Genomic DNA, 14,930 nt, shown 5'->3' with positions numbered 1-14,930 from the left:
GGGCCGAGCGCGGGCCCTGCGGGCCGCGGCGGGCGCAGGGGAGAGAGGAGGACACGCGGCGGCGCGGGGTTGGACGAAAATGGCGGGGTGACGTGGCGTCCTCCGATTCGTCGGAGCGACATGGCGGCGGCGGTGGACACGTCCGGGAGGAAACGGACATGTCCGGCGGGCGAGAGGGAGGCTAGACTAGGGTTTCATCCGCGAAAAAGGAAGGGGAGGGCCTTTTTATAGGTAGAGGGATCTAGGAGAGTCCAAATGAGGAGCGGTTTTCGCCCACACGATCGTGATCGAACGACCCAGAGCATGGAGGGGAGTTAGGTGGGTTTTGGGCCACTTTGGAAGGGTGTTGGGCTGCAAAGAGAGAGGGGCTTTACGGTTACCCGGTTAACCGTTGGAGTATCAAACGAACTCCAAATGGCATGAAACTTGACAGGCGGTCTACCGGTGCTATACCAAGGCCACTTGGCAAGACTCGGGCCATTCCGAGAAAGTTTAACACCCGCTCACAACGAGAGATGAAAGGGGAACGCCGGAGGACATAGGAGCGCCAGATTGCAAAACGGACAACGGGGAAAATGCTCGGATGCATGAGACGAACACGTATGCGATGCAATGCAATGCACATGATGACATGATAAAATGCAACACACAAGCAAATGACATGGCAACGGCGGCAAATAACTGGCAGACATCTGGCGCATCGAAACCGGGGCGTTACACTAAGACAACCCCAAAGTCCTGTCTTGATGTAGTGTTCGAGTTACTGGCTACCACTGCTGGCACCAGCTCTTCGAACTCGTTGCCTGAATCAGTTCGGCTTCTTGAATCTCAACTTCAAGTTGAAAGACATCGATCAGATGTTATGTGACAGGAAGCCGAGGGACTGAGGAAGTCCCTGCAGAATTCAGATGCATACTTTCTTGTGCAACAGCAAGCGCTGGAGGACTTAAGCGTCAAACAAGAGAAAGTTAATAAGCTTGCTAAGCATCTTGCCAGCATTATGGGTACCCAGGATATTGTTTCTTGAGTTCTTCTAAAGTGGTTTCAGTTCTGGACTTGTTTTGCTGCGGCGTTTATATGCTGTTGTGTTCCCTATATTTGCACTGGTGGCGAACTTTGATGCCCAGTGGATGTAATATGTGTAATAGCCGTGATAGCCTAGTGTAAGCTGCTTGCTTATTTATTTCCTTGTTGTCTTGTTTATTTGTTTGCTTGTAGTCAGTGCAGTTCTTTTTCTGCGGTTTGCTAGTGGCTGCAATAACCTATTTTTTAAAACTAGGCTACAATAACCATGGGCTAATATTTACTGTAGTGACACTGGGCCTCCTATGGGCCATAGAAATAGTGGGCCTTCTATGGGCCGTATAAATAGTGGGCCTTCTACGGGCCGTAGAAACAGTGGGCCTTCTACGGGCCGTAGAAACAATGGGCCTTCTCCGGGCCGTATCATCAATGGGCCTTATACGGGCAGTATGATCGATTGGCCAAACATGGGCCAATAACAGGCTGCAATATGGTCGTAAACAGGCTAGAGTTGGAATCGTCCGTTCATGGGCCAACCATAACGGGCCATCGTTAATAGGCCGTATTTGATGACGCTATGAAAACGGCCGCACGTATTAACGGACCACAAACGGGCCGACTGTAACCACGGGCTGAATTTCGCCCACAAGCAGAAAATGACAGTAACGGGCCGTAAGTAAACGAATGCTGGAAATGAGCCCAAGAATAAATGGGCTCTGAGAAGGCCGAAAGATAACATGGGCTGGAAATGGCCCAACGGAATAACGAGCCGTTAATGGGTATAAAGTGATACACTATTCTTTATGGGCCAGTTTCACCACGGGCCGTTAATGGGTGTAAAGTGATGCACTGTTCATTACGGGCCAGTTTCACCACGGGCCGCTAATAGGCCAAGAGTTACATATGGCCTCATATGGGCCGAAACACGTCATGGGCCATACATGGGCCAGAAGTGAAAATGGGCTGGAATCATATTGGATGGCCCAGATGACGCTACTGGGCCTAATTCGAATAGGGTGTAACGGGCCTTGGGTAGCGGGCTGTAAATGGGCTATATACGAACAGGTCGTTAACAGGCTTTCCATGGGCTGGCCCACCACCTTTTGACCAAGTCAAACGGGGCGGCCATTTCACAGGAATGGGCCTCTGTTGGGTCGTGCCACGTGTCGACGTATCATAGGCGCCTTCTGTCCAATGAGTGGATGACATATGTCCCCGCGATGAGCCGACACGTGTTTCCTCCAACCAATGATGATTTTACACGTGGCAAATCCCCATTGGTCGGGGCTGTTAACGGGTTATCGGATCCAAAACCCGACCTGATAGCTTAACAGCGTTCCGTTACGGTGGATGCCACGTGTCGATCACCCTTGACGAAAGCACTTCTGTGACGCGCGATTTGGAAGTGGACACTTCCGTGATGATAATTTTGGTAATGTCATGGAACACTTCTACGACAGCACAGGTATGACTATCTTGATTCTGTCATAAAATCGTCATGGATGTACTTGCATGATAGAAAACGCGACCTACTGTGACAAACACGTATCATCACGGAAGTGTATTTTTTTTGTAGTGTATGCAGTCCCATGTCTTTTAGCCAGCCATAATATATGTGAAATGTGCAATGCCATCCTGTTTAACCAGGCATCATATATTTGAATGATATCTTGCCCATCCTTTTCTTTATTACATTTCCATTTGTCAACAATGTTTGTACATTAAACTACTCTTCCTGTGAATCAGCCATTTGGGTGGGAGATGGAAAAATCTAGAGTGAAAACAAGGCCTTCAGAGCAGATAGTGCTACCTGTCGAAGCAGATCTCTTGTTGGGTCCCGATAGCTCCTCAGAGATGGATTCAGAGACAGATGACCAGTCTGATTCCCCCACCGAGGTGTATGCTCAAACTTGGCACGGTTATACTGCTCATATCATGCATATGGTGTCTTTCATTGCATAGTTTAGACATCATATACAAAATATTCAACACCATGTTCTTAGTTCAGACATCATATCGAATGCCCTCTGTTTAGCATATAAATCACATATGTGAATTAAATGATGCGATCCTGATTAATTAGATACCATGTAGGTGAATTATGTCATGCGATCTTGTTTAGTTATTCATCATATCTTTGAATTATGTTATGCTATGCTATCCAGTTTAGATAGACATCATATATGTGAAATTATGTCATGCTATCCGTTTTAGTTAAACAATATACATGCCAACTATTTCATGCCTTTTTTCCACACTATCTATTGCATTTGTCTCTCATACAATGTATGTACATTCAACTATGTTTCTTGTTTATCAGCCATTTGAATTGGAGCGGGTGATGCTAGTATCCAGCGGACTAAAAACACGGTCTTCAAATAAAACAGTGCTACCTCTTGGTGGAGATAGCACCCGAGTTGTACATGCACAAGAACCAGCCCTACCATGCAGAACCCAAACTCTCGCAAATTGTACCCCTACTGCGATGGACAAAGAACCAGCTTCACCCAATCTAACCCCAACCCCAGTAGATAGTAACCCAGTTCCTGTTGACACGGCACCATCTCCGCCACAGAGCTCCCAAATAAGAGCAGTTAGTAAGGCAGCTCCAGTTCCCAAAGGGCCAGTACTACCACGGCGAACCCCAACTCCACCAGTTAGTACGCCTATTCCAGTGGAGGAAGCACAACCAGCTAGTCGTAGTTTAGCAGCTATCGCATTTGATGTTGTTAAATCGTATGTGCGTATCTTCCCATCTTGGAAATATTATACTGAAGATGAAGGAAAATGCCAGTTGCAGGTGTTTGTCCAGGAGTTATGTGTAAGTAATGTTATTCATGGCAATTACTTTGCTTTGTCTCATACATCCTACCTCCATGATGGTTATAGTACATCAAATTTCCCCATTTTTCTCTATAGAGAAGGACCGATTTGGAAAGTCGGGAAACTCATCAAATTCCCTTACGTTCTCCTGAGACACATTTACTGGACGATGATTGAGAACGCCTTGTTCTGTACTGGTCCTGAACCAACAATGTGGTAAGGTCTATGAGCTCATTTTCTATTTCTAAGTATTATATTCTTGCGTCTTACTATACTCTGTTCATGTAGAACAAGTGCCTAAACCTGAAGAACAATTGTTCTAATTTAAGATTCCATTGCTATCATAGTTTAAAAAAGCGCTAGGCGTTAATTGTGCGTTTTTCCACTGCCTTGCACTTTACTGACCAAAGCGCATGCTTATGTGCAGTTATGCACAGATTAAGCGTAGTTATCCGCAATGCGTTTTGCCAACGCCTAGAGCCTAGGCGCTCTTTTTTTAACTATGATTGCTATCATGCATACCGCTTTGCTCTTGTATCACTGTATTTACTCATACAAACTTATTTTTAAATTGAAGGATCCAATTGAAACTCCAATGGCACAACAGGTATGTTCACGCATGTTTCTTTAACAAGTTTTCTCTTATCAATAGCTCTGTTGATTTCAATTTCAATTGTGTATACAATTGACTTCCCATATCATGCATATTACTAGCATCACAACAGAGCCATTAGTGTTGTTGTAAATGTAGACCCGTGGTACCCATCTGAAATCTTGTTGTGCTGTGTAGTTTCCCACGCTCTGTATTCTTTCACTTCTGCTTTGTCTTGAACTGATATGATTTGAACCGTGTCTCTATTTTGATTTGGCAAGACAATGCAGTGACCATAGGACATTGATATATGTTTGTTTGATGCTTTTATTATGTACTAGTACTTGGCAATAGAAGAATTGGTAGTTTAATCCTGTCCACCTTACTAATGAACTGGTTCACCGAAATGAGTTTCATATACTAGTACATGCTAAACCTGTTATGTGTCTGCTTGTTTCTTCTTTTAGAATGCTGACAGAATATTGGGGAAGAGTGCCTTATTAAGCAATGGTAAAGGAAGTAATGTAGATAAGGTTCAGTATAGTGACACATCCTTGTTGGTCTCCAACAAAGCTGATAAAACAGCTAAGGAAGACTATCTTGAAGATAGTGAGACAACCCCAAAGTCCTGTCTTGGTTTAGTGTTCGAGTTACTGGCCACTACCGCTTGCACAAGCTATTCAAACTCACTGTCTAAATCAGTTCGGTTTCTTGAGTCTCAACTACAAGCTGAAAGACATCGATCATCTATGCTGCAACAAGAAGCGGCAGGACTGCGGAAGTCCCTGGAGCATTCAGATGCATACTTTCTGTTGCAACAGCAAGCGTTGGAGGATTTTAGCACCAAATAGGACAAAGCTAATAAGCTTGCTAAGCTTATTGCCAGCATGGTGGATACCCAAGATAACGTTTCTTGAGCTCTTCTGAAGTTGTTTCAGTTATGCTCTTGTTTTGCTGTCGCGTTTATTTGCACTGGTGGCCAATTTTGACGGCCAGTGTATGTAATATGCTGCTTTGTTCCCTATATTTGCACTGGTGGCAAACTTTGATGCCCAGTGGATGTAATATGTGTAATAGCGGTAATAGGCTAGAGTTAATTGCTTGCTTATTTATTTCCTTATTGTCTTGTTTAGTTGTTTGCTTGTAGTCACTGCAGTTCTTTTTTTGTGTTTTTCTAGTGGCCACAATAGCCTATTTTTGGTAACTAGGCCAAAATAATCATGGCAACACACGGACTATTGTAACCATGGGCCTCCTGCAAGCCGTATGATCCATGGGCCTTCTTCCGGCCATAGGATCCATTGGCCTTCTATACGGGCCGTAGAATCCATGGCCTTCTATATGGGCCTTAGGATTCATGGGCCTTCTACGGGTCGTAGGGTCCATGGGCCTTCTACGGGCCGTAGGGTCCATGGGCCTTCTACGGGCCGTACGATCCATGGGCCTCATATGGGCCGTACGATCCATGGGCCTTCTACGGGGCGTATCATCATTTCGCCAATCATGGGTCGTACTATTCATGGACCATAATGGGCCGTTAATAGGCCGTATCTGATAACTCTATGAAAATAGCCCAACGGTTTTTTTTACATGAAAACGGCCCAACGTATTAACTGTCCACAAACAGGCCGACTTCAACGACGGGCTGAATTTGGCCCACAAGCAGAAAATGACAGTAACGGGCCGTATGTAACCGAATGCTGCAAATGAGCCCAAGAATCAATGGGCCCTGAGAAGGCCGAAAGATAACTTGGGCTGGAAACTGCCCAATGGAATAACGGGCCGTTAATGGGTATAAAGTGATACACTGTTCATTATGGGCCAGTTTCACCATGGGCCGTTAATGGGCCAAGAGTTATAAAGGGACTCATATGGGCCTAAAGAAGTCATGGGCCACACATGGGTCGGAAGTTAAAACGGGCTGGAATCATATTGGACGACCCAGATGACGCTACTAGGCCTAATTCGGAGAGGTCGTAACGGGCCCTGGGTTAGCGGGCTATCAATGGGCTATATGCGAACAGGCCGTTAACAGGCTTTCCATGGGCCGGACCGCCACCTTTTGACCAAGTCAAACGGGCCAGCCTTTTCACAGGAATGGGCCTCTGTTGGGCCGGGCCACGTGTCGCCGTATCATAGGCGCCTTTGGTCCAATGAGAGGATGACATCTGTCCCAACAGTGAGCCGACATGTGTTTCCTCTAGCCAATGATGATTTTACATGTGGAAAATCCCCATTGGTCGGGGCTGTTAACGGGTTATCGGATCCAAAACCAGACCCGCTAGCTTAACGGCGTTTCATTACGGTGGATGCCACGTGTCGGTCACCCTTGACGAAAGCACTTCTGTGACGCGCGATTTATCGTCATGGAAGTGGACACTTCCATGATGATAATTTTGGTATATGTCAATGAACACTTCTACGACAACACATGTATGACTATCTTGATTCTTTCATAAAATCGTCATGGATGTACATTGATGACAAAAAACGCGACCTACTGTGACAAACATGTATCATCATGGAAGTGTATTTTTTTGTAGTGGATAGTGCCACATGTTTAATTGGCAGAGTGCCTTAGTGGAGAAAGCCGAAAACTGGCTATCTAGATAAGCGGAAACTGGTCGGCAGTCTGAAGACCGCGTTAATCAACATGATGATAGAGATCACCTGTGTTAAATGAAGGGCTTCTTTTTCACATTAGCCGAAGTGTGCGATGGTGTAGACCTTGGCTGACTAAGCCGATCACTTCGCACACCGGGGGCTCATCATCAGCCCCACAGTCAAACTACTATGGCTAAGTGAAAGTTATAAAGTTGTTATAGTCTGATTGCCTAGTTCCTACGAGCACAGACCGCCTTCGGGTACCGAGACATCGGCTAAGGGTTGAACACCCTCTGTATATTCTACATTGGGGAAGAAGCCGACGACTGGCCACTTTCAGTTCAACATGGCCGAATAGGAAGAAAATTAATTAAAACAACACAACTATATGGGGGAATTTAATGCCATACTCATTAGAACAAAAGATAGTTTTTATACATCCCATGTACTTCGGCATTACGAAGTACTAAAACTGATACAAAGTGTCTTTCGGGCACATGGCGTCGATCGTCCGGGCACCTTCTTCCACCTCATCAAAGAACTACTCCACTATGCGCTGCTTCCCATCGGGGGGCACAGCAACGATTGCCACATCAACCTTCTAGAAGTGCGTCTTCATGCAGCGTACGCCCGCCGTGCTCCCTCAAGGCATGCTGACCGCTTTCGGCAATCCATCTGTGGGACAGTGTGCCACGCCCAATATGCGATACTATCCTAGAGACTCGAAGGACCCACCAAGGATAGAACCGCATATTGAAACGCTTTTGCAAGGTGGATATCATTACATCAACATTACATAATAGATGGGGATACATACAAGAGGCATACAATGCCACACGAATACAACATCATCATACATAAGAGCACCATCCGACTACGGATGAAACACAAACAGAAACTCAAACGACATCCACCCTGCTAGCCCAGGCTGCCGACCTGGAACCTATCCCCTGATCGAAGAAGAAGCAGAAGAAGCACTCCAAACAAGTAACATCGCTCTCGCGTCAAGATCATCGCATAACCTGTACCTGCAACTGTTGTTGTAGTAATCTGTGAGCCACGAGGACTCAGCAATCCCATTACCATGGGTATCAAGACTAGCAAAGCTTAATGGAAAAGGAAGGGGTAAAGTGGTGAGGTTGCAGCAGCGACTAAGCAAGTATGGTGGCTAACATACGGAAATAAGAGCGAGAAGAGAGCAAGCGGAACGGTCGTGAAGCTAGCAATGATCAAGAAGTGATCCTGAACTCCTACTTACGTCAAACATAACCCAAAACCGTGTTCACTTCCCGGACTCCACCGAAAAGAGACCATCACAGCTACACACACGGTTGATGCGTTTTTATTCGTATCTGGTGTCAAGTTATCTACAACCGGACATTAACAAATTCCCATCTGCCTATAACCGCAGGCACAGCTTTCGAAAGATTATACCCTGCAGGGGTGTCCCAACTTAGCCCATGATAAGCTCTCGCGATCAACGAAGGATATACCTTCTCCCAGGAAGACCCGATCAGACTCGGAATCCCGGTTTACAAGACATTTCGACAATGGTAAAACAAGACCAGCAAAGCCTCCCGCTGTGCTGACAAATCCCGATAGGAGCTGCACATATCTCGTTCTCAGGGCACACCGGATGAGCCAGACGTCGGGTTGGCATAGACCCTGATTGCCCAGGGGGCGCCGGACATCGCTCGGTTTGGACCAACACTTAAACAAGCATTGGCCCGGGGGAGCTAAAATAAAGATGACCCTCGAGAGGGCGACTCCCAAGGGAAAAGTAGGTGGTGGTGAGGCAAATGGTAAAACCAATGTTGGGCCTTGCTGGAGGAGTTTTATTCAAAGCGAACTATCAAGGGGGTCCCATAAATCACCCAACCGCATAAGGAACGCAAAATCCGGGAACATAACACCGGTATGACAGAAACTAGGGCGGCAAGAGTGGAACAAAACACCAGGCATAAGGCCGAGTCTTCCACCCTTTACCAAGTATATATATGCATTAATAATATAAGAGATATTGTGATATCCCAACATAATCCTGTCCACCATGGAGCAAACTTCAACTTCACCTGCAACTAGCAACGCTATAAGAGGGCTGAGCAAAGCGGTAACATAGCCAGTCAATGGTTTGCTAGGAAGGGTGTCAAAGGTTAGAGGTTCATGACAATTTGGAAGGCTTGATGAGCAAAAGATAGGTAACGCAGCATAGCGATAGAACGAAGCAACTAGCATAGCAAAGATAGTAGTGAGATCTAGGGTAGCGGTCATCTTGCCTGAAATCCCGCAAGGAAGAAGAACGAGTCCATGAAGAAGACGAACGGATGAAGCCGAAACAAGCGTAGACGAACGAATCCTCACGATCGCAACGAAACAGGAACTATCGAAAAGAAGCACACAACATAGTAAACACACCACACATAGACAAGACATGATGCACAACAAGCATGATGCATGACAAAGCTACATGAAGCTACTCATGGCAAGAGATGGTGCAAACAAGAGCAACACATCAAGGCAAGTTTAAATGAGGCCGGGAACAACATATAACAATTCCGGTAAGTCCTCATATGCAAACTTCGAAATTGGTCCAGATCTGAATAAACCTTATGTTCAAGTTGTTAAACAGCAAGTTAAGATGCACAAAGATGATCTACGCGAGCTTCTAGTCAAGTTACATATAAAGTTCATTTAGTTCGGAGCTACGGCCTAGAAGATATGAGCAAAACAAGTTAAACATGGCATAGATGCAAAATGCATACAAACATCAAGCAAACACCTCAAAACAAGGATGCAACATGATAATATGAAACTACATGCAATTCTAAGAAAGTTTCATATAGAGCACACTCAAAACGGAGCAACGGTTCAACACACACACATGAAACAAGTTTAAAGGACAAGTTGTCCAAAACAGCAACTAGGCATCTTGCAAGCATCAAAACAACATGCTACAGCACCACAACATAATAATAAAAGGCATGGGCATGATGTACAGGTAAAGCATAACAAAACATGAACACTGAGCTATCTCCAGAAATCACTAGAACATGCTCAAACACACATAGCAAGATTGCAAACAATAACAATTCAGACTTTGTAGAAAATAACATCAGGTTGCAATGTTTAGAGCTATCAAACAACATATTACAGGAACTTATCATGGCAAATAAAGGCATGGCATGATACTACTAAATGCATAGAACAAGAGTCCCTTACTGACCATGAGCCAAAAAAGATCAGAAAATATGATGGCACCCATGTAAACATAGCAAGTTATATTACAGATTCATACATGGCAGGAACAGAATTATGAAGGCATGTTGATGAGCTTGTGCAACTCACTTCAGAGCAATACATGGCATGGCAAGGCAACCAACAGTAAGAAGACATGTTTGTGAAGCTAAGCATGGCAAGAGCAAGTCCATAGGGTGCATGGAACACTAGCAAAACACATGGCAACAATTGAACTTAATGTTAACAAGCTGACAGCAACATTATTTAGCAATTTTGGAGCAAGATTACAACAAGTTAAAGCAAGCTATAAATGCTACCAGGGCCATGGATGGATAGAGCATGACATGTAGAACAAAACACATTTAGTGAACATCTCTAGATTATGCATAGAATGATTTGTAGCAGCAGGTTTACATAGCATCACGAAATAACAGATTCAGCCTAGCAAAACAGTAACAGCAAGTACACTACTTAACAAGCTCGATTCACTCACCACAAGTCATTGCATGACAAGATAAGCATAGCATCATCAAGAAGACATGTTTATGAAACAAACCAAGGCAAGAACAAGTTCATAGCATGCAAGGATCAACTATAGCAACCTTGGCAAAATTGAATAACATGTAAACAATCTGCCAGGAAACATTTTGAAGCAAAAGTAGAGCAAGAAAATGACATGCTAGAGTACTCCATAATTTTAAGCAGGGGCATGAATGGATATAGAACAACCATATGTTCAAAACATCCTTACTGAAGTAACTCAAAATATGCATGGATCTCTCTGTAGCATCAAGTTTACATGGCATCAAAATAACAGCAGAACAGGGACTAAAATCAGCAACATCATGATGCCTAGTTTGCATGCTTGTGCTAGTCACCACATTGATCACAAAAATACATGGTAATCAGCCCTGTAAAGATGGCATGGTATAGTTCAAAACACATGTAGACATCAACCTCATAGGATGCACACATCAATCATGGCAAAAATGACAAATGAGCATGTTATAACAGTTTCAGCAGATTAACATCATGAAGCACTCTTGCAACGATGATTCAGGCATCAAGATGACCTCAAATGAACATGATGCAATGGAATGAAATGAAGTACTCGTTGAGATGAACAATTTGACATATTACACGCACGAAACGGCGCAGTATGCATGGAGATATGATGCGATGAAGGGGGCATGAAAATGTTACAGATCTGGGGACTTAGCCAAATTGACCCCATTCGAAATGAGCGTAAAATAGCTATAGTGCGCGCGGGCAGAGACTAGGGTGAGGTTGCTCACCAGAGGGCCCAGGGGCTGGTCAGGTTGGGCTGGGCCTTGGAGGGGAGGCCGGCTGGGCCGGTCGCGGGGCCCACATGACCCAGGCAAGAGGAGCTCGTCCTCCTCCCGTGCTCCTCACGGGAAGGAGGCCATGGCGGCGGCGACGAAGACAGGGAGTGCCGGCGATGTTCGAGGCAAGGCAGGGAGGGGCCCTGGTGGATCCGGGCAGATCCGGCGAGGCCGGATCCATTCTGGGCGGCGACGGCGGCGCTCGTTGAGCTAGGGGCGGCGCCATGGTGGGGTTCCTGCGGGGAGAGAGAGCTCTGAGAGAGAGAGAGAAGCGAGAGGGAGAGGGAGACGGGGAGGCGCTACCCGGCGGAGGCGGCGTCCATGATCTTCGGCGGGGACTGACTCCGGTGACCCGCCGGAGCAGGGAACGACGACGGGAGGCGAAGTCGGGGCATGGCGGCGGCGGGGCTGACGGGAGAAGGGCTCGGGGAGCCGGGCAGCGCTCGTTCGGGCGGATCTGGGCCCGTCGCGGCCCAGAGCGGGCCGGGGATGGGCTCCGCAGGCCTGTGCGGTGGCTGGTGCTGGGGAGGCGACGTGGAGGCGGGGGAGGCGACGTGGCGGCGCCCGGTTGGCCGGGGCGACGCATCAGGTGGCGGCGCAGCCAATGGCTACGCGCCAAGTGGCACCCGTGAGGTGGAGAGCGGCGGTGCAGGCAATGAGGGGGCGACAAGTGGCGGCGGGGAAGAGGGCCGGCACGGAATTTGAGGAAGATGCGGCGTCTGAGAGGTGGGAGGAGGGGTAGGGTAGGTTTAGGGGCTAGGGATGCCCAAAATGAGTTATGTGGGTGTTTATATAGAGAAATGGCTAGGGTTAGGGGGTATTTAGGAGCGATTCGAAGCGTACGATCGCGATCATGCGGCTCCGGGCAAAGGGGGGACTAGGTGGGCTGTAGGAGGGCTGTGTAGATGAGTTGGGATGAGAGGAGAGAAGAGAATAGCAGCCCGGCAATGGTTTCGGAGACCGAAACCGTCCGACGTTTGACCGACAACGATGCCGCTATAAGTTTAACGGTTGGGCTATCAAATGGACTCTAAATGCAATGAAACTTGGCAGGCGGTCTGTCTACACTATAATAAGACCACACGACAAGTTGCAACCCATTCCGAGAACATTTTTATGCCACTTATAAAATAATATTTTGGAGGTGCCGCGGGCGCGTGCGAGTGTGGTCTGGACTCCGAACGGACAACGGAGAGAACCGGGGGAACCCGAACGGATGCGAGTTTTGAAAAACATGCGGATGAAATGCAGATGATGACATGGCAAAATGCAACACGCAAGCAAATGACATGGCAACGAAGGCGAATAACTGGAAAACACCTGGCGCATCGGATCCGGGGCGTTACAACTCTCCTCCACTAACAAGAGATCTCGTCCCGAGATCTTAGGACCGAGACGGAAGGGAAAAGGGAAGAGGTGAAGCAAGAACTCCAGAGAAGAAGCAAAGAATCGAGAGCACTCAAGAAGAAGAGAGGAACGACGAGAATGACGAGAATCAAATGCTCACAGAATCAGATAGACTAAGAAACCTCTCCGGTTAGAACGAGATAAGAAACGAATAAGACTGAAAGGATTTAGGCAGCACTCCGGCTGAAAATGGAAGGAATAGGACACAAGCTTGAGAGGATGGAATGATACTTGATCAAGACATGACACAAAACCTTTGGAAAGAATTGAAAGAGAATTGAATGAAAAGAATTTAGAAGGATTGAATGGAGTTGTTGAGAAAATCAACAACGAAAGAATAAGCTTGTTGTGGTCTTATAGGTAACATCTCAAAATCATAAGGTGATAACCGGCCACAAACGAAAAAAAAAATGATTGGATAACTTAGAAGAACAAAGAAATGCAAAACTCCACTTCAAAAGAATACAGAGATTTAATTGCACTTCGATAAGCAAGAAGGAAAGATAGTTGAGCTCCTTCCATAAGAATCTTGATGAACACTTGAGGAATGAATTAAATCATGACGAGCCACCATGAAGAACTCCGGTAACAAAAGGATGACGAGATAAAATGAAGGATGAAAGAATAAGATGAGCCATGTGATGATTTAGATGGAGGTTCCGACGACATGGCCGAGAAAATTTGAACTCCGGAAAGAAAAGATGGGAAACACTTGGAACTAGAATTTATTCAAGAGGAATAAACTCCGAAGGAAGGGATTGCTCGCTTGGAGGAAATAAGAATAAGATTTATTGTATGCTTATCCTTCATCAAATTAAACTGATGACAAACAATGGATTTTTCATACTACTTATTCTTATTGAAAAGGATTGAGAAGTAACATATCACAAACTTTAGAAGGTCTTCCTGAGCCACCGGTAGGATTCGAAAGAACGAATGGATTAAAATGATAATCAAGGAAAAAATCTGAAGGAACCACCATAAGAATTCGAAAATGACTGATGAAAGAGACTTAATCACTGGGAAGAATTAGAAGAACCAATAAGCAAGAGGGGATTTAGATGCAAAAGGACAAAGAGATCACGAACTGATAAAGAATACTTGACAGATGCACCGGGATAACTGGATAACGGTAGCTAAAATGTGAGGACGAAGAATTCTTCTGGAACGATGGCCTCCGGTGAAACGAAAAAGAAATCAACTCCTGAAATACTCCGTATGGGTGGGAAAAGGAATATCTGACAAATGGAATAATTCGAGAGGATAACATGAAGCTAGAACCACGAATCTTCGAGAGAATGGGCAAGATTTAAAGGAAAAACTCTTCTTCAATCTTCAACTGACGACGAGAAACACCACCAAAAGTACTGAGATACTCCGGGAGAATGAAAACCGAAAAGGTTGAGCCAACAATGAAAAAAATTTGAAAGCGAACTTGGAGAAGGCATGTGACTGATGAAATCCATTCTTATGTCACACTTGAAAAGAATTTGGGAATAGCTCCGGAATAATAAGAAGAGTCAGGTAAGATCCTGGGAAAAGACCTATGGGTTAGGGCCCACTTAAGAGATAACACCGTTGGAAAAGGATTGTTGAACAGATAGATGATGCACTGGAACAATTGAAATATTTGAATGAGGTGGCAACCTCGAATCAATTGGAACACAGACGAATCTCCTGAGATGTCTTGAGGACTCCGGAAGGATAACTGGCAAGAGGCGAACGGGCAGGGAAGGCACTGGAGCTGAGGGAAAGAATATAATCACTACCGAAAATGGAATTGAATCCACCGGAGAAGAAAAAAGATGAAGAATGTCCACCGAGACGAGAATTCACCAGTTGAAATGATTGAGGGAAGACTGAAGAGACTCCACGCTAATAGAATTGATGGTCAAAAGAGA

Source organism: Triticum aestivum, chromosome 7B, assembly GCF_018294505.1.
Source record: "Triticum aestivum cultivar Chinese Spring chromosome 7B, IWGSC CS RefSeq v2.1, whole genome shotgun sequence".
Taxonomy (NCBI): domain Eukaryota; kingdom Viridiplantae; phylum Streptophyta; class Magnoliopsida; order Poales; family Poaceae; genus Triticum; species Triticum aestivum.
The sequence above is the reverse complement of the archived record's forward strand: the minus strand, read 5'-3'. Positions refer to the sequence as shown.